This window comes from Haliotis cracherodii, unplaced genomic scaffold (assembly GCF_022045235.1).
Source record: "Haliotis cracherodii isolate W230 unplaced genomic scaffold, xgHalCrac1.p SCAF_10, whole genome shotgun sequence".
In the NCBI taxonomy this organism is placed as follows: domain Eukaryota; kingdom Metazoa; phylum Mollusca; class Gastropoda; order Lepetellida; family Haliotidae; genus Haliotis; species Haliotis cracherodii.
This window is the reverse complement of record NW_027266265.1, coordinates 45,694,827-45,722,692: the sequence shown is the minus strand read 5'-3', so window position 1 is coordinate 45,722,692 and position 27,866 is coordinate 45,694,827. Positions and strand designations below refer to the sequence as shown.

At 37.7% G+C, this 27,866-nt stretch overlaps 1 pseudogene; it reads right to left on the bottom strand.

Annotated features, from left to right (window-relative positions):
* Positions 1-1,983: 1,983 nt before the first annotated feature.
* LOC139451394 (sodium-dependent noradrenaline transporter-like) lies at positions 1,984-27,866 on the bottom strand (annotated as a pseudogene).

The window sequence follows — 27,866 nt, the reverse complement described above, 5'->3', positions numbered from 1 at the left end:
ACATATGCATATATACACAGTACTACACAAAAAACACATATACCAACATACACTCACACATACATCTACATATATACATATGATGAATTAAAATTTTTGGTATACAATGGTACATGATATATATATATATATATATATATATATATATATATATATATATATATATATATATATATATATATATATATATATATATATATACATATATAAATAACACAGTAGTTAATAAACTACATGTAATAGACATTTTAAATTTATGTGAAGGGCAGGAAATCTAGAATGTAACTAAGCTGTGATAGTTACAGGGAATGCTATTGTTTTACATCAAAATCAGAGTGTTGAAACTACCATGTATTATGTGTGCCAGTCACTTGTAAAATCCAGATAATTTGAAAGTAGCTCATGAAATATAATTCTTGTTGTATTGGGATACAATTCAAAAGACCCTAAGGCTTACCACAAGCTTCAGTCTCCATTCTTAACCAAGATATACCTACAGCTCTTACTTGAAAATTATTCAAAACATTAATGGAGCCAGTAATATAATAGTGAAATCTGGGATATGGAATCAATCCTCCTGAACAACTCTGATTCATTCATTCTCGAGAAACTGCAGGTCAGATTTTGTAAATCCATGACTGAAGGATTTGCAAAGCATTTTTACCGCCCACTGGGCGTCGACAGATATTTTGCAAATCTTTTCATGTTCTTAACTAAAGTGCTCAAGTGATTTGATGCACTTGGCGAGGTAAGGCGCGTACACCCATACACGTACAATAACAGCAGTCGTGGTGAATAGGTAACACTGCTCATAAACTGACATGCATGGTTGGCTCCCTGTTGCGTTGGTATGTCGCTGACAGTTCTCACGGTTCTGTTTCAATGTTTTGTAGTGCATCCCGCATCTCCAATACAATAGACCTCTCCTGCCTTCACCCGGATCCTTACAGGTCAAGTAGGATTCAACTGATATATTAAGATGACATAAATCTGAATTATATTTGCTGTTTACATTTCAAAGTTTGCTAAATTGTTACAAAATGTTTGGCCACAGCAAGGCTACTCATTCACAACATATTGTGCTAGGCACAGTATACAACTGGACTGTGGGAGTACAGGAGACCCTTCCCCTCGCTCATCAGCATCAATATCTTCTCAATATCATCAATCAATATTCACCATGAAAAAAGTATTTATGCAACATTTACAGAGTTTAAAATAAAATACCCCATTAAAACTAAGCCAGGTGTCAAGGTTGTTGTGACGACAAAATCATAGGGGTCAAATAAGCCTTAACCTTTTACCAAAACGCAAGCAATGACTTTTAACTAACATAAACCAATAAAATCGATCTTTGCATCATAGAGACTGTACTAAGTTGGAAACACCAACTTGGGCGCTGTAAAGGTGATTATAAATATAGCTATATAGGTATCTACTAATGGACCCATTCAACCGTGAAAAAGCAACACTGACAATGTCAAAGTAAAAAGAATATTGTTTCCTTTAAAAGAAAAACCCATACAAAATATTACTTTCACATAAATGCAGGACGTCAATGTCAGATAATGAAAAAGCAACGTTTTAGTGCAATCCTTGCTTCCACACTGATACAAACAATGAAAGGTTTTTTGTTCATTGTAAAATGTAGTTCAAACATATATCTAAGAAAATAAATATATATCAATGACACTACATAACAAAACAAAATCATATTCATGTTGGGAACATTCGTGCTTATATGCTTATGCAAAGTCGAATTGAACAGTCAATTGAACAGTGCCTCGTTCAAAACTAAAAATGACATATTCATTTTGGGATTATATATGTCTAATTTTGAAATTTGAATAACAAAATCTTCAGGTCTGGTTCATTACATTTAATTTTCTTGACTTTGATATGCAGAACGTGTGTGTGTGTGTGTGTGTGGTGGTGGTGGTGGGGGGGGGGGGGGGGGGAAGGAGGGGGGGGGGGGGGGTAAGAGGGAGTAAATGGTGACATCAGTTCGTGAATACTGACGTGATTCTTTCTCTCAGTGTTACATTGTATTGGCGCTGATTGTCATATTGCCTCTTATTGTCAACCTCAGCAGGTCCCCATTCTGGTTTTGGACGTAACAGATGCTGAAAATAAACCAACCAATCATACTAAATTTCATTCAGTATTAGGTACACATCAAAACCTGGAGGAAAACATATTCGCAACAAACAACAAACTAACCCGGAAAGGCAAATCATATCAATGTGGCAAAACTTAAATTTATGTGAGGGATATTTTCTCAGATGACTTTTTTTCGTCAGTGTGAGAATATTCAATAGTATATGTTTTAGCATGGCAGGCATTTGTCTTGTGAAAAGTATCAGCACTTTGTAATTACTAAAACGCTTTTCTTGAGCAAATATATTTGCCACTCCTGTTAAGTATGTATGATCTATGAGGGGTGAACAGCCAAGAAATGCAAATTATTATCCTACTGTGACCTAAGGATGTTATGAAGGACCATCCAGGACACACTCGGTTAACATGCTTTAAAAATAGCTCTAGAAGATTGCGCCCTACATTTCAAAAGTCGTTCATGCTTGAGAAAAGTGAATCATCAAATTTGCTTCACGCAGGAACACACGGTAGGCTCTAGGGATGTCTCCTTTCATGAATTTGTGTTCAAGTTACATTAATGCCATTCGACTTCCAGTAAATAAAATTGATATTGTGTTGATCAAATGCATCCCCTGCTATAATTACTAGCTAAATTCACCCAGCTTCATACAAGACACAAGCATTACCTGAGAAGAGGTGAAAAGTGCTATCATGCAAACACGGGTAAGGGTGCCAGCGGAGTCAGTGCAATGAACCACCCCATCACGTGAGCCCACACTGGATAAGCGATCTCTCCGGAAATATCGGAGAAGTACAAGGGAGGGTCGTAATCAATGTAGCGTAACACCAGGAAAATCTGAAAATAACGATTACATTTGTTAACACTGTACATGGATGGTAATGATACAATTTGCCTCAAGATATCATTAATCGGAAATAGTATTACCAGGAAGACAGGCGGAAGGATAAAACACCAGATGAACTTGAAGACTATTGGAGGTGGAATCCCAGTCATCATCTCAATATCTCTACTCAGCCGACCCATGCCTGAAAAAGTGGATATGGTTGGTATAGATATAAATCATACAATGGCCTGGCGTGGTGTGTTGTACAGCAGACTGATATAGACGGAACAACGTTTTGGCTACTAAATTCATTTATGAATGATCAGCTTTGAAAACATCTATAGAACTGGAACAGGGATTTTGAATGATAGCAACTTCGTTTTTGTTTCTATTTTCATTTCCAGAATCCACTGCACTATGAAAATAAAAATATGACTGATTAATGAATGTATTCATCTTTGTGTATTGAGTCAGTTCTTAGGAACTCATAAATTCAAAATAATGAACAGTGTAACTAGCTGTACCATACCATATATCCATCCAATTGTTAGGAACTGAAGGATACCAAGAATTGAGAATGACACTTTTATTATGTAAATGTCAACCAGGCTCATCAAAATAGCTCCTCCCTACAAATGAAAGTGTTTTTTGTCACATATATAATCAAAATTAACGAACATGAACATGCTTATTCTCTTAATCATTCAAATATAAAAAAGGTAAATATTCTATATGTGTATGGCATCCATAGTACATCAGTTTCAAAGTACTCATTTTGTCACACTATGAAGACTTCTGACATGATTTTAAGTATTAGCCGCATTCACAATTGAAAGTGCTTATTGTCCTTTTGTGTGCATAACATCCTTGTTTCGAATCGCAGCGTGCTTGTGAGATAGAGACTTATTGGGGTTGCTGGTTACAATGATTTCCCTGGCTGATTTACACGACAGTCTAATGCAAGTGAAGATAGTCGTTACATTGCTGTCTCTATTGACAAGACCCGTGAAGATCCGGGGTAGAACAGATCTTCAGCAACCCATGCTTGCCGTAAAAGGCGACTATGCTTGTCGTAAAAGGCGACTAATGGGATCGGGTGGTCAGGCTCGCTGACTTGGTTTATGCATGTCATCGATCCCAATTCCGTGGATCGATGCTCATGATATTAATCACTGGATTGTCTGGTCCAGACTCGATTATTTACAGACCGACGTCATATAGCTGGAATATTGCTGAGTGCGGCGTTAAACAACAAACCAACCAAACCAACCTCTATTGACAAATGCACATTCTATTACTCCCGACGTGTGAATATACAAGTTGATCAAAGGATTGTTGATAGTGATCTTACTTTAGCCAAATATGGAAGAGTAAGAAGGAGGGATGTGATACAGACGACGGCAGTGACCACGAGTCTTATCATGCGGGATCGGCGTGGCAGGCTGTCAACTATAGCTGTGATGATCATTTCGGCATGTATTAACTAAAACAAGAGATGGCAAGATTTTTATTATCAACATCACAATGCATGTTAATATTGCACCGACTCAACCATACCCTAAATAATACTTTTCAGCTGCAGTATCACCCTGGTCAACCGATCAGTGTGCATTTTAGCTTAATGATGAGTACACGACTGGGGCTGTCTGTTACATTAACATCTCATCCTGCAGCCTGTTTACCTGTCAATCAACTCTAATCAACGTTGCTTTACTGAACATGGTGTGCTACCTTTGAACAATGCACCATTTGTCATGAACTGTTGTCAGTCTTAGCAATTATTAATCAACTGTTTGACGTTATATTATGTATTTGCTTAATATGTTCATATAATGAATATCATAAAAATCACTGAGAGATATTAAATATACCATCATTACAACAGATCGGATAACTTTGTTTCTTAAGTGACCAGAACAAGGTGCTACAGCAACGTGTTATATTTTAAATTTGATTTAATTTCACTCAAATTTACCTGCAAATTAAATCCAACAAGGAGAAAAATGGCGAAGTAAGCAAGACTCCAAAACTGAGAGACAGAGAGATGAGGAAATAGCTCCGGGAGAGGCTGAAATGCGCTCCTGATACCTGTTGATATAAGGTATACATACACGTTTTAAAACTATTCTAAGTGGATTGTCTCAATTGTTTATCAATAACGAAACCAACACACACACTTGCACACAGCGGTTTAAGCAAAGTGAAAATCCATCTTAGTATGCTCACGCTTATGCAAGGAGTCGAATTCGTTTATGAACAGCTTCCCTTCAAAACTTGATACGAATATTGGTATGAACATCTATTGTTCATCTGTATAAACAGAGAATATGATAAGTTAAATTTACGAAATTGCATCGGACATAAATTCGATCACAGATGCGTCACATTTTGAAATTTTGTCCACATGTCTAACCATAAAACACTTTGAATAGACACTCATTTTTGGCATTTTCCACCTTTGAGTGCAATATGATACTACTTTAGTCATTGAAACGTATTTCATACAATTCAAATTGCATTATTTGAATAAGAATATGTGCCATATTGGTCATAACTTTGATTTTCAATATGACTATTGTGGGAAAAAACCTCTCATTTGCCCATTGGCCTTTTTAGAAGATGTTTACAGTCGAATTAAAAGCCACTGTACTTAACAATATATTTACCTGCTACTAGACATTGTGACGTCAAATGAAACTGCTTTGTTGCTTACTAATGCTTTTGCTCAATGAATCTGTCTTGCTATATGACACCTATGCTTTTTTTAAGAGCATTGATCGAGTGGTCAGGCTCTGTAACTTGATAGCGTTAATCAGTTTCAGCCATCGTATGCCGGTTCCAGATTCGGGTTATTTTACATACTCGTGATGGCTGCGTTACAAAAGTCAGGACATGTGGCATGATTTTGTTGATGCCAGAGCACATAAACAAGACAGTCTAAACAACTTCATCACAATCTACGATAACTCTCGGAAGTATTTTATGATGTTAAACGGGTTTCCTGCTTTACGGAAATCGACACGAGTCCACAATGTTTTACTTGCCATATCACTAAATGCTACCGTTTGTAAGAGGCGGATTTAATTACAAGGAGAACTTCCATACTTAAAAGATTTTTACTTTAGGGATCGCCACAATATTACGGAAATACGTATCCCAATAACACACGTAACTGCAAGTTTGTAAAATCATTTTGACTCGTGTGACCATTGACTAGACTAAGGCTGGACATATTTGTTGGTTACAAATTCCCTAGAGTGAAGTAGTGAGGGGATGTTGTAAAAAATGTAGATCATTTTGATCATTTGAGCTACAGTAAATAAATACTTATGAACAGAAGCCACACAGGGCAGTTGATGTCCTGGGCCCCGTTTCATAAAATCGTAGCGCTGCGATTGGCGTAAACCTATGTTAAAGTATGGGAGTTATGATCATCTTAGCGCTAAGATCGCTTTGTGGAACGGGACCCTTTATTGTATTTTCATATATATTCCATGATTAAATTAAATAAAAAGTAAGAGGCTTCCATTATTTGTGCACAACATACCTGCATTGAGAACATTGTTTATGCTCTTTTGTTGTGTGTTTGCCAGCACTCCATAAAGGCTCATAACCATCAGACTTGCGAGGAGATGACCTGCAGCACTGATACTGCAAATTATGAGGGAGTCCCTGTAACAAAGACATATTATTGTGTGAAACAAGTGCAGTTTCTCTACGTTTGTGTTTTACTTATTTTTGTTACTTTTACATTGTGTTTCATAATTATAGAGACAAATCACCGAAATGGTTCTCACCGTAATGCTGAGGATTTGAAGTGTCTGTAGCTTGCAAGATTGCTGACAAGGCCCGATGACATTCCAACAGAAAACATGGCCCTCAAGAACGCCCTCTGCCACACCTGAAAGTTATATGATACACTCGTAACATTATGTCTAACATCAAATACCCGAACGAAACGACTATGTATTTAGACTAAGGTATCTCGAAATAACATGATTACAAATGCTGACACAAATTCGCACATGCTAAGATGAAAGTTTATATTTTTTTATGTCAAGGGGGGTAGTGTTGTCGAAGATCCGTGTTTGAACACACGATCCCTGTAGAAATACATAACCTATTGACAATGATACATAAATAAAAGTGTCAAAAGTCTTTTCACAATCAATTATTTTAATTTGAAACGTCAATGCCAGAGAAAAATTATCTCGATTATTCGGCCCAAAAAGGATCAAGAATTACGGTTGAAAATAAAATATATTTACCAAATTTTCATTGTTGTGATGTTTGTGAGAATATGCTTGAAATATACTAAATTTAACCCCTCTGTTCATCAAAAGGATTTGTCCGACATTTGCTACGAAGGGCAATAAGACCATGACATAAACACTCTTGACATTCAGCCAGGTGTGATAATGAAGAAAATATGAACATGAAAATAAATGGGTGCCTTGACAAAATAAGCGCACCTCAAATGTCAATATTTGTTTAATTTGAAGTTTACACGATATACGGCTTTTCCATTGAATTGGACGAGAGGTCGGTCACATGACCGCGAAATTGACGTTCATAAGTGTATGAACGACTCAATTGACGTTCATACGTTTTTCACGAGACAGTGTTCTTGAAATGACGTATACGTAAACACTGACGGACTACTTCCACATTCCTGGGGAAACCCCTGGGAATTCCCTAGCACGAAAACATGCATAAGCGTTCTTTCTGATCATTTAGAACCTTTATTCTTGGTCTCAGCGTTTCAGCATACATTGAGAAATGTCAGAGAGCGTGACTGCATGATTGTTCACGAATATCCTCGCTACGGCCCATCCTAATGAACAAACGAAGAAATGCACATCTAAACTATCGTCATATCGACTCGATCTGTGCCTAGGCTGACATTGACCGTCTCCAGCAATCTATGAATTTACGTTTGTGTCTGTTTGACGCATCTTTATTCACCTTAACATATGTAACCGCCACAGGTTCATTACCAACTTCGGAAATCTCTCCCGTCACGTTTATCGTGTCGGCCATTTTGACGTCTTGTACTTGATGTTAATGTATTACGATGCGCTGTTATTGTGTCTGACTTAATGATGTAGTTCTTTACAGACCTTTCTCATCTAATGAAGATATGATTTGAACACATGTGGTGCGTAAGATGTTTCTGAACGGCAAGTTGTGTATCCATACGCCCATGTCACCTCTCTTTTTGAGAAACTATTTTACTCCGCGATATAGCTGGTTGTTGTATGGCTGTCACACGTACTAAATAAAATTGTGTTTAGATCTTGGCCAACATCCTTTGAGGTAAGAAATTGTGATAAAAAAATGATAATAATTGACTTTCACTTCCAAGCAAGCTCCGACGTTCATGCAGTTTGGCCCTCACTCTATAAAGGTTCATACTACAATGAACTCACACAAAGTGAAGGTCAATTCTTAATTGAATCTGCTTTCTTAGAAAAAAAATATTCGAATGTACGTCATAAGTCACAATGACGTTTTGTATGTGCGCTTTCAGTCACTTAATAAATACAGTGTTTACACTTACATATTTGCTTTTGAGATCTGCCCCAAAATTCAGTGCAAAGAGAAATGCTAATCCATTCTGGGATCCAGGAAGAGTCATTGTTCTGATGAAAAGAACCAGCGTCATTGCACATATCAGCAACATTGTGATGCAGAAAACCTGCATAAATAAAATCAGTGTTACAACCAAAGCCGCATCTTATACCAAAGGTCAAGGCAGTATATATTAATGGTTAAATGGCAAAAATAAGTTCATATATGAACAGAAGGAAGAAGAACTTTTTAAAGTATATTTTATCTCATGATAAATTTAATCATCTTACGTAATGAGTAACATGCACATTGCGCTACAAACCTTTCCAAGAACCTTCACTCCCCAGAACAGAGCAGCAAAGACTAAAACCGACACGCCAGCACAACAGCCCACCAACTCCCACCGGAGACCTCCCATGTCTTCTAATCCGGAGGATTCAGACACTTGTAAAACTCTGTTGCTGTAAATGTAGGAACATTGATTTCTTTTGCCATGATGTCTGATCCCAGAAATTCAGCTTTGACATTACACCAGTGTTGTTACTTTCTTACTCACTGATTAGGGATTAACGCTGCTTTGATCCCTGTCGATGTTACGTCACACGCTTTATTATTGCGTTTCAAACCTGGGGTCAGAAGCACGGCGGATCTGCGATTTGAGCTAGGTCATGGGCTACTTCGGTCCACCGTGCATCCCCCCGCCCTCCAAACAAAACTAACTTACTTCTCCTGAAGCCTTAGAGTGTCCTGAACATAAAATCATATGTTAACATTGAAAATATATGGATGCACTTCCTGTTCTCATCATATTTGTGGAGGTACCCTCAAAATCGCAAATTTGCATTCCACGTCAGCGTCATTTTTGTACTGTAACAAAAAGGTCAATAAATGTCTTTACAGTTGTCCAATTTCCATGTGTAATAGATCAAACTAAAGCTGAAGTTATTCCGGTTACGATTATGGTATTTTCATATAAATATAGTGGCTATTAAACCTTTACCTAGTAGAACACACATATACAAATTCACTCTACGCAGATCGCTCAAACTTTCCATAATTTTCTATTATATGGAAAAATAAATACGAAATAATCACGAAAACAAATACAGGCAATAATCTAGTGATGTATAACTTTATCTTGAAAAAAATCATTTGAATAAACATGATAATTGGACACATGAGAATTCAAACTATACATGGTACAATCCATAGAATTACCATTTACATTATAGATTTCTTTCGAATTAGAATAGCTTTTGTTTGGCAATATAGAATATCTGGAATAACATTTGGGTCAATTTTAAAAAGACTCTTGGCCACATAAGTAGATATCAAATTAGGTATTACAGTGCATGTTTTACATATCATAAGTAGAGTTTTCCATCAAAATGACAACGGACAAATTTACCAGTCTAGTGTTCATGTCAACATATATACATGTATCTCTGATTTCAGATTTTTAGTCATATCTAGAAAATACATTTCATGTTCAGGACACTCTAATGCTTCTAAGGGGGTGCAAACTGGAGGTAAGTAGCCCATGGCCTATGACTAGGATCATAGGATCCTTGTACGACTAAGGTGAATAACTCTGCACTCTCACTGATGGCACTGCTTGTTTTTTACTTTGTGTCAGCATTGAGAAAACCCAATGATCTACTAAATATTAGTGTCTATGAATGTGGCGCTTTCATACCAATATGGACACCACTTGGGCCATGACTATCACTCCAGGCAGGATAGGGGTACGCTTATATATATATATATATATATATATATATATATATATATATATATATATATATATATATATATATACTCTTAAAAAAAGAAACTTGACAAAGATGTAAAACCATTTTTTGCCAAATATCTAAAATAATTACATTTAATGAGAACCAAATAAGTCAAACAGAAAGATGATGTGTCTATATTTCGCGAAAACGCATGCAAAGCACATAAACGTAGCGTTTGGGGGTTAATATTACAGATTCATCCAAACGCCTGTAAAAATAACGTGCAGCACAGGATCCTGCATTTAGGCATGCAGCCCCCCCCCCCCCCCCCCCCCCCCTGCTGAATGGGTATAAAACCCCACATCAACGGCTGTTCATACAGTCCTTATAACGGCAGTAGAGGCGGTGACAGAATGCCAAGACTGAATGCAGCTCAAAGGAACAACGCCATTTGGAGATTACAAGCTGGAGCAACTCCGCAAGAAGTGGCCAGGCACTTTGGCGTATCCAGACAGACAATCTCCGCACTGTGGACCCGATACAACATCACCAACATAGTTGACGACAGACCAAGGTCAGAAAGACCAAGGGTGACAACCCAAGCACAAGATCGATACATCCGGCTGCGAGACCTCCGAGACCGCACTACCACAGCCACGTCTACAACCACACAGATCCCTGGGGTACGCAGAATATCAGATCAAACGGTATGTAAAAGACTGAGGGAGGCTGGACTTTTTGCACGAAGACCTGTTCAACATCATGTATTGACCGCACGTCATCTGGCGGACCGTCTGCTTTGGTGCCAACAGAGGGTTAGATGGGCACGTGTAAGGTGGAGAAATGTACTGTTTACTGACGAGTCCCGTTTCCTACTCACACGTGCTGATGGGCTCGCACGTGTCTACAGACCTCGGGGTAAACGTTACGCCCCCAACTGTGTGCAGCAGGTTGTCCCATTTGACGGCGGGAGTGTCATGGTATGGGCCGGAATTCATCACGGTGGTAGGACGCCTCTCGTGCATGTGGCAGGTGCATTGACAGGTGTGCGTTACAGAGACTTTATCCTACAGCCTTACGTTCTTCCTCACGTCAACGTTTCATGGCGGACAGTTCCAGCAGGACAACGCTCGACCGCATATTGCGTGTGTTTGTCAGGACTTCTTACAGCACAACAATATCCAGACATTACCTTGGCCAGCCCGGTCACCAGATTTTTCCCCGATTGAGCATCTGTGGGACAAGTTGGATTGACGCGTTCGCAGAAGGAATCCACCGCCCCAAACACTTCCGGCGCTTCTTGATGCACTTCAGCATGAATGGCAGCACATCCAACAGCATGTTATTGACAACTTGATTGCATCTATGGGTCGTCGGTGTCAAGCGGTGATTGATGCACGTGGTGGGCACAACCGATACTGACAATTTCTGTACCCCTGTTATATTAACTGTATCATGTACGTGTGTCTGTCTAGGTGACACGATTAATGCTTTGAACAGTGTGTACATTGATCTTCAAACAGTGTTTCAATTATGGTTTCTGTGTCCTATTTTGAAACAATCGCATTATATTACATTTTGAAAGTCAGTATCAAGTTTCTTTTTTTGAAGAGTATATATATGACACACACACATACACACTGGTGAATAGAGTTTATAGGCATACTTCGTAAATTCACATTGGAAACATTCTGGTGGACCTTAAATCCAGTCACATGAACTTCAGTACTCTTAGGAAATAAACATTATATGTTTTGAGAAAATACTCGATACCAGAAAACTTCATTTGGAACCGATTGGACAAGTATGCAAGTATTGGTCACTTACTATAAGTATTCTGTACTGGGACCAATGTGTTTATAGGTATTATTGGAACATGTTGGCGTGTTTCATGCGTTGTTGCAGTTTGACCAGGGTAGAACGGGGTAGAACCACATAGTACAGAGACCACGATGAGAACAGATTGTACACCGGATAGTACATGGCGGAGTAAACCATCATCCCAACACCTATTCCTGCAACAGTATGTACACGTGTATACAACTGACACACACAAAGACATTGTCGTAGGGATAACGTTGAAAGGCATATCATACTATGAAAGGTAAGGTGAAATGAGGGAGATCCTGGGATTTTATCGAAAAAATGAAATTGTACCTGGAAAGTCTTGAAAAAGATAATTATGATTCAGGCTCTTTAAGAGCCCTTTCTAAAAAAATACATTGATGCAAGGTGTGATTAGTGATTCATAAACACATGCTTATGTTATGATCGGAATCGTATAATTGACTCTGCTTTTAGCGAGTTTGCTAATGCTTTTGGAAAGGGTTTTGTTTTTATTTTACCTCTGAACAACGGACAAAGGTTCCATATGTGGGCTGGTCCCCTGCTACAGAACTGTCCTAGGCAAAGATCCAGGTACAGGATAGGCACTCCGAGGATGAAATAGAGGCCGGCATAGATTACCATGAAAGCAACTGGAAAAAATATTGTCTGGTTATCGAATCTGGAATAATTTTTTATTGGAACCTACAAACACTGACTGAAGGAAAGCAACTCAGACACCAGTGGATAATTTATAACCTTTCCCCAAACACAAAAACTGAAAGCTGGATAGATGGATGAATATCTCATGACTTATGAATTTTCATAATTCCTTTACTTATTTAAAAACATAAATGAACGTACAATGCGCAAATCATCCTGAAATCAAACATTTATTGGACTAATTTCGGATATCACAGATAGTGTACATGCAATCATTTGTAAAATAATGATAATAAACATCAATAATAGAAGTATAGGTAATAGGGGTTCTGCCGCAACCCCACTGGAGCCAGATTTATATACATATACCACCACTACAGGGGGAATTTTTTATGTGTTAACGCTGATGCGATTCAACGATCGTCAGGATACGTATCAAAAGAAACATCTATCAATAATGAATAAAATTTAATGTAGCCTACGAGGATATTGGAAAGGTATAGGAGCAATAAAAACATTAGCCACCGCAGCTAAGGTATCTAAAGATGTCACCAAGCATTGGTTAAAGAAACAAGCGATGTGGCAAATATACTTACCAGCACCACGTTATATCCTGAGAAGAAGTTTGATATTTTTACAACGAATGAAGTTCATCAGGCTGACATCTTGTTTCTTCCCCACGATAAGGTAAGACGCAAAACGTATAAATACGCTTTAACCGTTGTGGATGTGGCTAGTCGATACAAAGAGGCTGAGCCATTGACCTCAAAAGATTCAACAGCATTAGCTCATGCACTGAGCCGCATATATAAACGCGGACCACAAAAATGGCCCAAGTTATTTCAAGTAGATCCTGGTCGCGAGTTTATGGGATCAGTAACTAAACTGTTGACAAAGCACGACGTCGAAATCAGGCTTGGTGAAAAAGAGTCGTGGTCAAGCTATCGTTGAAAGATTTAACCGGACATTAGCGGAACGTTTGTTTGGCTATCAGTATGAGATTGAAATGAAATTGGATCGATAAAGATCAACGGAATGGGTGTCACGATTATCAGCAGTTGTATTAGCACTGAATAATGAAGTAACGAGATTAATCGGGAAGAAACCATCCAATGCGATTAAAATGAAATCCGTGACTTCCGAATCTTCAGCACCGAGGAGAGGCAAAGAACAAAAACTTCCAGATAGAGTAAGCGTAAGATATTTATAACAGCCCGGTGAACTCGAAGGAGTCCTACGTCGAGCAACAGATCCGATTTGGTCCCTTAAGACATATAACATTAGTCGATTGGTTATGAAAGAAGGAGAGCCTATTCTTTATTGTCTTAAAGATTGACCGGGCAGGGCATTTGTACAAGAAGAGTTGCTCATAGTTCCCAACGATACAGTATTACCACCATAACCATAAGCATACGTAGTTACACCATCATTATCAATCCATCTCTTTGTATCTAAGGGGGATAATGATGTCTTGTTCATTCTTAATCCATATATCCTGTGATTGACACTTCTTAAAGAGTTCATCTCGTTTTTAAATGTTCTACCGTTGAATAATGATTCTTTATACTGTTAGTGTTTGATATGCTTTTTTACCACATACTTCTTAACACCCTTAGCTTTTCTTATCTCCCCACTATCGGACTTCTTATAGAATACATCTTAGGTGTTAATCCGACATACTCCGCTATAGGAGTCCTAGCACATTCATCCTTAGTCTTATCTAATACCTTTTTATTTACTAAGCTGTGCAGTGGATTATCTTTTGGGTAATAGCTCGTGTCGTACATATCTATTTTTTCTGCCATATCTTTATACACATCCTCAGTTTGTATTTCCATCAACAATGAATCTGTGTCGGTATATAACACCTCGCATCTATCGCCGTATTGCTTCTTAAGTTCGTTGTAATAAAAGTCATACATTAAGTGTTTAGACAAGTCAAGAATACTCATACCAACGTACACAGGTCTGTTGAATTTTATATTATGCTTTTTCATATGTAGTGCTGCTAAGTCATTATCGAATATCTCGCTTCTGTATAAAGCCGGACTGGCAATAAGTTTCCTGAGTCTTTCTTCCTTATTAGATCTGACTTATTTAACATTAACACGCTTCTTCAGATTCTCCATAGTTTTACCAAATACTGAGTTATTCATGAGCTTAGATAGATTCTTTTCGAAATTGTTGGTAGCCATCTTTCTTAAATCTGTGTTCAGTCTTATATAAGGCTCCATCCAAGGGCTTTGATCAAACCTTAGAACTCTGTGTATTTTCTTTAGTTTCATACCTAACGACAGATATAACTGGAGATTTCTGCAGTGAACTATATATTTTGTCTTATCCATCAAATTTGGTACGAGTTTTTCTACGTTAGCTAACTTTCTATTACCCATCAATGAGTGATGATATTCCGACATCCAATCTTTATTCACCATTAATCTTTCGGGAGCTAGTGGATAACTGTTATGATCTTTATGTAACAAATGTGGATATTCCAAGTCAACTTCTAGTATGTACCCTTTATCAGAATCTGAGGGGATATCATTCACTTCGATATCATTCACCCACTCAAAACCACCCGTGGACTCATAGCCCATCCGTACAAATTGTTGGCATCGAGATATAAAATATGCATGTCGGGTTTATTCGGATCATATCCTTCCACTTATTTATTATTAGCCTTAGAATACCTTTAGCCGCCATCGATATACCATCTCTCAATCCTTTCTCAATAAACAAGTGCATATCCTTATAGGTAAGAAATTTTAGTTATACACCGGTCTTCTTTAAAAATGCATCCCACGATAATCCGGGACTGGAATAGTACCATGCCGGGTCCAAGCCGTATTGTTTTAAACTTGTCTTTCTAAATATCTCGAATATATAGTACATCAGTTTTTAAATACAGATCGTGATAATCGCCTAAATTCTTACAACCTAATTTATCCCACACCGTCAGAGCGTGTTCATAATAGGCATCGGTTATTTTAGATTCTGTTAAGTTACTATAGAATGATTCAAGAGGTGGTAATTTAGTTTCGTTGAATCTACACCAATCATCCATATATTCGTAAGGATATACACCTTTTCTCAGCAACAAATGACGAGTTAACCGATCGGTATATTGATTTGTTATTGCAAAGTCATCGGGATTGTTCGCATTAGCTAAATTGTCCAGGGTAGATAACAGAAACTGTATGGAGTCTATGAATCTAAGTCCATTACTTTGCTTTATTCTGGCTTTCCAATCCTTGTCCCTATAATATATAGTTTTAGTTAACGAGAATGACATGTATTTTTCTATATTGTTAGGAATGCACGTTAACCCCCAGTTGGTCTTTGAGATAGCTTGCACGATGAGATGTGAATCATATCCTCTAAGGTTATGAAACACAACGGGGATGGGTATTGTTTGAAAATTCATTTTTAGTTTCAAGTTACACTCGTTAATTATGCGCGGCTCCCCGATAATTACCCGTGACGTGGCAATGATCTCATATGGAATCTCCATTCAGGGGTTTATTACAAACATGATAACTCTTTGACTTCTTATAGGCCCTCCAATCATCCCTCGTCATACACATGGGTTTCTTACATGATAAATTTTCCCTGATTATTCTCTCTTCATATTGTAGATATTCTAGGAACTTTCCCACTGCATCGGGACCTCTGTAAATCACAGGCGGGTTTGTTTTCCCATCATACCTTACAACTATATATCCAAATCCACAAGGAATATGTTCTTGAGTTTTGTATGTAAAACTATCTTGATTATCTTGATTGCTTCGGTCGGAATTTTCTACAGGTTTGATAAGTGCTTCGAAGTCGGCGTAAATTACGTATGGTACTGGCATTTGACTACAATAATGTTCAAGTTTTAGTAAATTTTTTTCCCCCTCTTTAGGCATATCGATCCTGATAGCATTCTGTCCAACATCTCTGCAGTCTTCTTCATGCGCTTCTAAAAGATCTTGTCTGCTGTACCCATGCAGGCATCATTTGCAGAAATATTTCTTTCCCTTATATTTTGTTTGATCGTATAATAGCCTGTTTAAACTCTTTATCCATGTATAATGATATTTACCATGTTTTTCTATCAAAAATGAATTGATTCGAGGAATATGTTCTGGAGCGGAGCATATCTTGTGTACAACAATTCCTTTAGAATGTCCGAAAACATTTATAGCTAAATTATTTTGCTTTTCCACCTTATCAATTTGTGATATTGGTGTAGGTTCGTCTATGCCATCAAAGTTGAGTCCATCGTTTTGAGGATAGCTAGAAGGTCTATTTGCAATTTTAGAATCTACGGGGAACAATGCAGATCTTATCATCATTCAAAAACAGTCATTGGATTTATTTTTTACATTAATTATGGCTTTTTTCGTTTTATAATACGGGGGTATATCTATATAAGATCCAACTTTGAAAGGCATATAATTTGCTAAATCTAAATATTAACTATCGATTTTATCCACACCCCAACCTGAACCTCTATTAGTCCAACGTTCTAAATTTTCCTGTATCCACTGAATTGATGTATCTAATGACGTGCTTATAGTATTGGATTCAGTTATCACGTTTTGATTGCTCCGGAAATATGGTTTGGTATATTCGGTGCTATCGTCTGCGTTACTTTTACTCAATGACATTTTAATCGTCAGCTGGTATTTTATACTATTTAAATCATCTTATTCCTCGTTAATTTTGCCCAATACGATGGGCTTAACATCATTATCATCAATGTTGGAATTGATATCCATCTTCCAACCTCTTACATATTTACCAACGCAGGCTGTGGGTACAAATTGTAACTGATTATTTTGTTCAACATCATCGGATTTATTATTTTTATCATCAGGTTGATTATTATCTAGTAAAGCGATCAATTCAGCTTTTCTCATTCGAGAATAACCTCTCAGCCCACTTCTTTTCGCTTGAGCTTCTCTAACAGTCTGGGGTTTGTTGTATTCCGAACCGAGTAAAGCGACCAATTCAGCTTTTCTCATTCGAGAATATCCATGTAGACCACGTTGTTTTGCCAAAGCCTTCAACTCTGACAAAAACCATTGTGACCATGCTATATGCAAAATGAGCCAAATCTCTAAATGGTTGTTTTGTCATATACCTAAATACGTATTCTCACCAATCTATTTCTCTTGTTGATGTAATCTCTCTTCCTAGCGTAAATAATCTGGTTCCTGACCCTATCAGCGCAGTGTTTCTTACATAAACAATAACGACCTTTAACCCTAATCCCACATACAGAACAAACATTATTTATGTTTCCCTGTCTGATCTAATAAGAGTGGATCCCACAGTAAATACCCACACAACGTCGGTTCCATTGAATTGGCTTTCCCATGAGTGTAAATCTGCACAGATTCATGGTTAAACATCAATCATCACATCTCCACTGGTAAGTCATGGTTTATTGTAGTTATTGTGTAGCTAAAAAAAGCAATGACTGATAACCCAAACACTATAAACGCTATCTCGCGATCTTTCTGAGCCTTTGACGGTGTATAAAACTGACTTATTGTTGGTCTCTGCATTGGGTCAAGTTTCTTCCCATAAACAAGGAAGTATTTGTGCATGGCAGATTCAACATCCTTAAACGTTTGAATTGAATGTCCTCACTTATGCAGTTCTTCATTTATAAAATCTAATCTCTCCATTCTGTGCCTGGTCCATTGTGACTGGGTTGCTTCGAGTTGTTCTAATGCTTTATTATGTCGTTCACGCTCCTCTACAACTTCTTTAGCGTTTGATTCCCTCAGAGTAGAAAATTAATAATTACTCCCCGAAAAAGCTAGAGCATTAATAATAGCTCCACCAACCACCATCGCAATTGTTGCCATATTTATATGAATATAAAATATCCAAATGTTCAATAATACTATGTTTATTAATATTCAAATGTTTAATTACTACATTATGTCTTCTGGGATAAGTCCTTGTTTGATGAGCATATCTTTTGTAGCCATTGCCAATCCAATATCAAGAATCATCATACCGATATCATAACCATTAAAATCTAGCTTGAGTGGTGTGGCTTTAGTAATCATTTTAGCCATACGGGAATATCCAATCGCCAAGCCGGTAACCACTGCTGAATGATACGTTGCATTTACCAAAATTTAACAGTCTGTAACTGGAGTAGTCATTATAACATTATATGGGGGCTTACCTCTAATTGAACCTCATTTAATTTTTGAACTTGTGATGTTTTCTCTTCTCCAGGCTTATAAAATAACCATACCGCCATTTTAGCAACAACTCCTAGTGCATAGGGAGTCCAAGTTTTAATCAGATGTTCAATATGTTGTTTCGCCTTCCTCGCTAGTCCGCCCTTCCTACCAGCTGCGACTTTTCGAGGATTCTTAGTCACTCTGACTTGTTGTGGTGGTATTTCATCATTCACTTGTGAAGCAATCGCTGGTATTTCCTCATTCACAATCGGGGTCATTTCCTCATTCACTTGTTGTGATACAATCAGGGTTTGTACTTGAGTCTCCATTATTATTAAGTGGGCACTTATGTTTAAATTGACAATATCTAGCCGTTATTAAAGCTGTGGTGAGTGGAGCTAAGAACATTCCATATCTATGATAAAACTCACAGCTTACTGAGCTTATAGCATGTTCAATGAATGGGTCTGTCTCTAGAGATTCACATGAATATGGATGATTTTCTGGCGGGATAGGAAGAAACGTATTAGCTACGACTGTGTATAGTTGTAACATAGCCGACCCTATTGTTTTAGTCATGGCAGCTCCCAAGGCAGACTCGTAACGACATTTTTTTAATTTCTTCATCGGTCATGTTATTAATTTTTTCAGTGGTATAATTTCCCCCCAAATATTGGGAACATTTTCCACCGGCTACCAAAGCAGCAAGTCTTTCTCTATGTTTATTTAAAGATTTATCTACATCAGGTTCTTTGAGCATTTGTTCGATGAGTTCATCGTATTCCATAATGTAATACCTAAAGAGATATTTAAGTCTAACATAATGATATATAGCATATCCAATACAGCCTGAAATAATATACTTTTGAGAAAGAATGAGGATTTCAAACCACATTATTATATAACAACCGCTAATGTTCAATTTACTATATTTTTGCTATATTTCCTATATTTTTGCTATATTTGCCATATTTTGCTAAGCAGTTGCTAATTTTACTAAGCAATTGCATAAGCAGCCGGTTGATCTGTTTTTAATACGAGTTTACAGTGCTTTGTTGAAGCTAACAGTTTTCTGACTTTATCTCGCTCGGACTTGGTATAAATAACATCATTTGGGCGCAGACATTCCTCGAATGAATCTCGGTCTTTGCAATGAAACAGGGCTACCCATTTGGTCTGCTCTCTGAGACCTTTCAGGACAGAGTTGTATTTTTGAGTAAGTACCCAAACGCTATGCTGAGTATGCTGTCCGGAGAATGCTAAATATGAAAGCATTTCTTTCTTTCTGGAGCTTTGTTATCTGTATAGTGACAAACTTGCTAGCATTTTCTATTATCAGCCCACTACCTTGTAGTTGGTCATCGTCTGTGGTTCGCATGTCGAGCCATAGCGCATACTTCGTGGTGAGGTATTCACCCGTCGATACATCCCCGAGAGACAGATCTTTCACGACCGCGTTAACTTCTAGCCTTCGTTTTATAGAAGGGAGTTTTTTAATCTCATCCCATTGTTGATACGCTAGCATTCCTTGACTATATAGTTGATTAGGAACGCCCTCGATAGTCTATTCTACTTTTGTAATCTTGGGATCGTAGAACTTCTCGGTATTTCTTTTAAATGCATCGGAGGGGTCCTCAAACAACATGAAAATACCCTTCAATGTTCTCGTGGGGACGTTTAGATTGATGTTCCACATCATATCTTTTTTGCTCCTTATGATCTTTCGGTGTCGAAGCACGCGATCGTACAAAACAGCTAAACTTCCGGTAAACTGGTTATGAATTCAGGATCTGTTATCATATCATACTCCAGTGAGATATTGTCAATGGAATAGCTAGCATCTTCATCTAATTCAGGATCCATTATCATATCATACTCCAGTGAGATATTATCAATGGAATAGCTAGCATCTTCAGCAGCTCTGATTACTCTACCATAGTCATTAAAAGTGAGTTCGTATTCTAACCTATCGCCTAGGGATGCTCAATCTAATTAAAATTAGATCCTAGTTTTTGCTACCGCTAAACAAAGATCTGAAGACATCCCATTAGGGGTCACGTCAGAACGACCTTTCATCCAACCAATCAGTTCATCGCTTACCAGTTTATGAAAGTGACACAAACACACTTATGCAATCTCGAAAACTTTAACATAGGGTATTCCGAACGATAGTTATGGGTTTACGACTGAATCCTTACATTCTAGACCATCTATTAGTCATTCCAGAATGTGTTTTTTTGGTTCAGGTTTCAAATTTGTAATCGAGAAATTGTCAAAAAATGTTTCGAAGCGTAGTCGCCAATTTGAAATTTATGCCATAAAGCACGAGAAAGCTGGTTTCTGATTTGTCATTCCTATGGTCGGTCAAAGTATGCGCAAGGTCGGTCTGACATGACCCATAATGGGATGTCCTCAGATCTTTGTTTAGCAGTAGTGAGAACTAAGGTCAGATTTGAATGAGATTGAGGGATGCTTGATAAAAGGGCATGTGACTATCTAGTAATTCAAAGTCTAGCGGAATATAGAATCGGTTACCAACAGCGAAATCTTTTACAACGGTATTATCACCATTATCAGCACCCACACACAGTCTCAATGTGTTCAGATTACTAATACCTTGGTACTGTAAGTTTTCCCGCTCTTTGTCCGTTCTCCAGAGATACATGTAACAGAAATATACATCGCTGTCGTCAATACTCAAAACCTCATTACCACTAATTTTAATCGCGATTTCCTCAACAATAGCACGACGTACGTTCTGAACGGGCTCCCTGATAGCATCTGTAGAATTAAAACTAATTGTAAATGCTAGCCGGACAGTTCCTGGAACTAACACATCGTGTGCGCCGAGATTAGGAAAGTTAACCAGAAGTGTTTGATTCTGATCGATGGTACTTGGGTTATTAGTTATATTACAGACTGGCGAAATGCTTTGACCCCTAATGGATCCCGAAGTCTACGTTGTGGGTTTAACTTGCGTCTGTATTGTGAAGACATTGTTATATTGAAATTATGTAACCTTATGTTTAATATAAAAATGGATGATTTTAATCTAGATAACTTTGATAACCTTAGTACAATCGAAGAGGGTACTGATGAAACAAGCCTTGTGGCATGAATCTTAGCGATGAACTTTTACAATCAACCGTTAATGATTATTGTGATGCCTTTAAAGATGTTAGTTCATGACTATTCAAAGTTTATTCAAAGATAGAGAGAAAACATAATAAAGGAATATTGTGACTGCATGGTGCTCTGGATATTGATCTTATGAATTCTTGTACTCGTAAGCCCCTAGCCTTATCTACGATAGCTGCTAAACACGGCACCAAATTTGTTCGTGATGAATTAGGTTTTGTGGACTACTCACAAGAAAAACTTTCCGCGAAGACTACTAAGGTTCTTCGGACTGTGCGTACTGAACTTGGTAACATAGATAATTTGGAAGAAGGCTCGAATCTGGCATCGGATGGGCTCTGTGAAATCTTTGATACCTACTACGATAATTCCACGGTCAGTGTATCACCATATTCAGAGTTGTGTATTAGGGAATTACAAGGTTTTGATAAGGCAATGCGAACAATACGGGGAGAACTCATCAATAATATAGCCAAGCTATCCGAACTCGACAAGCATATAGCTTATGAGAAAACAAAACTTGAACAGGCGGGTGATGAATTCAGTGGACGCCGCGTTGCAGAAAGATTGCGTAACTTAGAAGACAAAAAATGAGCCCGCCTCAAAGCGGTTTCCAGTAATAGAAAGGCACTTCATTCCCAAATCAGTCGAATTCGAGAAACTATCGATCAAGTACTCAACAATGATACTACACTGGCCGATAAAATAAAAAACATTGTTCAGATAACAGGGGATAATCATTGCCAGTATTTTAACCACATTTGGATTTATTATATCGACTTTGACTCTCGCGTTAACTGGTGGCTGCGGAGGTACAGGAGGTGGCACTCCGCCTAGTGAGAAAAATGGTGTAACAGAATGGATAAAAAAGCATTTAAAAGCATTAGGTTCAACACTGGAAAAGCTCACTGGCAACGCCGCGTCTGCACTTCCCGGTATAATAGGGAGTATAGTTTCCTGGCTCTTGAATTTTTTAGCTAAGACCACCACTTGGCTTAGTCAAAACTTGTTGGCACTGATCATAGCAATTGCCAGGCTGTTGTAGTATCCGTTAAGAACTATTTAACCAAATCATGAGTAAACCAACCACGACTCCACCTACTACAAGCACTTTTTTTTATCGATATGTTGTTGATTTTTAGCTGCAATGTGTGGTGGCACTTGTGGTTGTGCGTTAGTAGATGGTTGAGCATTAGTAGATATCTGTGGCTTGACTATTCCCGTTTCGCCGGTGTTTGATTGCGTTATTAATTCGGTATTAATATGTGAATTTATACCTGTTTCTTGTTGATCGGAAGCAATAACAATTTTATTATTATAGCCTATCACTTGACCGTTCCATATTACTTGGAGACATGTATAGTCCCGGCGCATAAACGTAGTCTGCTTTGGATTGGGCGTACTGTAAAACATATTGATAATTCTTTATAGAAGATTTTATGTCAGCTTGTGAAGTAATAGCATCCTCCACGTTTGCGACAAACTGTTTTTGTGCATCGAGCACCGTCCCAGAACTGATAATGGACGTTCATGTTTGCGATTGTGCACCGAGAAATACAAATACTTATTTATTAAGTTCTTATTGATTCATTAACTCTTTTAAATCCTGGGTTAGTAAAATTATTTTCTGTTTTATCATTTAGAAATTCATTCCAAGCGTTTGTTGTATCGTTTGGATGCACAAACTTTGTAACAATATAAGGCAAGCCACTCTTCGAACTCATATTATCTTCCCTCCAATCATGATTAAAAAGTTGCCAGTTGTGATACCAAGTATGAGTTTTTAAGAAAATATTATGTTATCTTACATAAAGTTGGCTTCTATGCGACCACCTAAGTGGATCTACTGTTTTTTTTACCATTTCTTTAGCTAAAATATCACTTTCTTCTTTAACAGTTTTTTGTCCACTGTATGGGACACCTAGACCATGGCAAGCTCCTTTAATACGCCAATGTTTACTCTTAGAAACATTAAATTCATTACAAATAAGCTCATACGCGAACCTTTTGTACGGATTATTTGTGGAATTCCATGCTCGAACCTGCGGTAATGGGGCACTAATTTCTTTAAGAATACGTCTGATCTGATAGTACACGTGAAATAATAAAACAGACTTATTTAGTTCAAATCCTGGGGCATAAAGAGATACACCACATCCTGTTGTGGCACACCATATGGCAAAGTTTAACTGGTTCTGCCAAAATTGCATTGGATTGTGGAACCAATCATGCACCATTTTATCGCTAGTTGCCATGAACCTATATTTTTCAAAGATATCAGGGAATTTAACAAAAAACTTTGCACCAGAGGCACTTACTAAAATCGACTGATTAGTAATGTGAGTCGATTTCATATTTAAGTTATAATATAGTATCATTGTATAATTAATATGTATGTCACACTCCCAGGAACAACAAATGGTCAGTTTATTTAACTTCTTCATACTATCGATAACTCAGCTGGACAACTTGAAGTTGCTCTATGTTGGTTTGTTGGTTGGTTTGTTGTTTAATGCCGCACTCAGCAATATTCCAGCTATATGACGGCGGTCTGTAAGTAATCGAGTCTGGACCAGACAATCCAGTGATTGACATTAGGAGCATCGATCCACGCAATTGGGATCGATGACATGCATCAATCAAGTCAGCGAGCCTGACCCTCCGATCCCGTTTGTCGCCTTTTACGACAAGCATAGTCGCCTTTTACTGTAAGCATGAGTTGTTGAAGATCTATTCTACCTCGGAATCTTCAATGGTCAGTCGCTCTATGTGATGTTACGTAGTACCCGCGGTGGACTAACATAAATGCTGTGAAAAATTATAATGATATACGCCTACAGGGTTGTGGGACCGCCACTCGCATTGTTATACCTGATGGGTATTACAGCATATGCTCCCTCAATGATGAAATTTTTAAGCCTAATGGAATTAGTCTCACAGAAAATGAATCGAATGGGATGCTGATTATAAGCGCTGGCGAAAGGCAAATATTTCTTTTCAGGGGCATAGCAGCCACACTTGGATTTATTAACGGAGAAAATAGAATGTTAATACAACACAATGAAACAGTGCATGGAGTTAAATTACCCAATTTAGTTCCCCATAAAGAGTTGTGCATCCATCTTGATCAGATGAGTACAATGGATAGTATTCAACTAGAAAGTCCTTCAACTCTGCTGAGAGCTACTCCAGTCAAAGAAGAAAAATATAATAGCGGTAGAACGGAATCTTTCTCAACATTACGATATAAAAAATTTAAGTGGGGTATTATTTCAGATCTCAAAATTTCTGTATTAGATGTAAAACATCAACCTGTGCATATAGGATACTTGAGTGTAACACTCCATATTATAAATAATGGTTGATTCATCAGGCCCTGGAACGCTCAGACAATGTAATACAATTGCGCTTTCCGATCTAGGAGACACAGAAGGATTTGGTAAACCCGGCACCGATGGCAAGTTATACGCTTTACACTTACATGATAACGTATACAAGCGGAAAGAAGTTGCATTCACAGGTAATCTAGAAGATTTAAGCGATGTTGACCTTAGTAGACTCCATAAAAACACTTCGTGCAATCTTACTCGCAACGATGATAATAAACGGATTATGATCGAAGCAAAAATGGAGTGACTACTTAATATCGTCATTAACCCACCATATGTGATGACTGGTAAGGGACATCAATTAACTAAGATAATAAATAGTGGGATCGTACTCGGGGCTTATATCCCACAAAATGAAAAAGTGTGTTAGTCTCTCCCCTATCAAGAAACTCAGGGCATGTGTTATTTAGTCGTCCGGGAGTAAAAAACGTTAGTTTTAATTTGGTTATTGAATTCAATGATATTAAAGATAACTTGAGTGCAATACCTAATATTTCTACGCTTATTATTGAAGTCTTGTTTGGAGATACACCGGTAGATGCCTCCGAAATATTACAAGGTCTATCAATTAAAAATGGCTTAAGAAACACCAACGTCAAAGTTGCAGTATTATTTATATGGGAGTATCACACGTTGCAACACTTGAGGGGGTCTAAATTATTAAAGGTGACAGCATTTCTCTTACTAAGATATTCATGCTGTATGATATACATTTAATAAGGTTGATATATACTCTCAAAACATTGAACAAAGACCAATTAAAGACTATTATATGATATAATAATATACACTATGAATTTATATCCTGCGCACGATGAAGCATCTGAAAAGATGGATACTGTGGATGGATTTCGATTACATCAAATAAGCGACATAAAACATCAAATAGAGAAGGAGAGGGAGTTGAGGCTTGGACTGTATAAAAGTATGGCAGAGCCGTGAATGCTCTCGACACAGTTGACACCATCTTGTAGCCGGTGTTGGTTTATTATCAACTATAATTACCGCGCCTATCGTACTTGGCATGGAAATAGCCGCTGGAGTCTCAGGACTGGCAGGAATAACTATAAAATTTATTTCTGGAAGGCTGCAAAAGAAAGCATTAAAACATGATAATATTCGGATACTCGCCGAAGCAAAGTTGAACAGCATTGAGGATCATATTTCGACAGCACTGGCTGATTGTAAAATATCCGAGGAGGAGTTTCGTTTAGTGTTGTCAGAACTCACAATGCAATTACAACGAAATGAAGCAGGAGATTCGATCCAATTCTCGTAAGACCAGTGGCATAAGCGAAGACGAGAAAAAAAAGTTCATAGAACAGGGGAGGCAACAGGCACGTCAATTATTCTGTGCCAAAACCAAAGAACTTGTTGGAGATAAAAAATAGATTGCTTACTATTGTTAGATCACACCGCATAAAAAATCATACATCCATTTAAACGAATGCTAACATAAATATATAATAAAGGAGGATTACAAACCAACAAAGGAAGAAAAAGATATCGAAGCATTTATGCTCAAGGACAACCATATCAAATGGAGAGATTTACAACAAGGTATATATTATATCAATGATGTCAAACCAATCAAACACGGTCATCAATTGTTTCTTTCCAATTACCAATAAGAGTATATAGTCTGGTCTCCTAGTAAAATGAATGAGGAACTACGTAAAAATGTTGAATATCACCTTGTTAAAAACGTATTCGTAAAAATAACAAAGAATATTTTCATTACAATTTAGTTTAGTCTCATCATCGTTTTTATACTAATGGTATCATTGATTGGCTGCAGGTAGTGGTGAGCTAGAGCCAATTCAACTTGATCATCGTGAGATCGTTGAATCGCATCACCGTTTACACATAAAAAATTCCATCTGTAGTAGCAGTATAGGTATATAAATCCGGCTCCAGTGGGGTTGCGGCAGAACCCCTATTACCTATACTACTACAATTGTAATTAAAGGATATTCATAATAAACATCAAAAAGGATATTTAAATCTATTGTATTTACCTCCTTCTTTTGCGCTTAAAAAGGGAAGTATTGTAAATGCTCCAAAGTCAATGCTTAATGATAGAACAGACGCAATAAACTCTCCAGTGGAAGTCCAGCGTTCCCGCGGTAACCCCTCACAGTTGTCTGATTCAGTCTGAAGCACAAAACTAGTCAGGTTTCCGTGACCCGCTGGCGGTAGTTGCTGTGTTGACGGTTGAGGAGGGTAAGATATTTGTGGTGGATGGTTGGTTGATGGTGGATGGTTTGTCGGTGTAGGCTGCTCCTCTTCATGAGTAAATCCAGAGGTTGGTGCTTCCATTTGTACCATCGCTATCTCAGCCATAGTGTCGTACACACCGCAACTTCTCCACTAAAGGTAAGGACAGGACTGCTTTTCACGAACTGTGACTGTAAA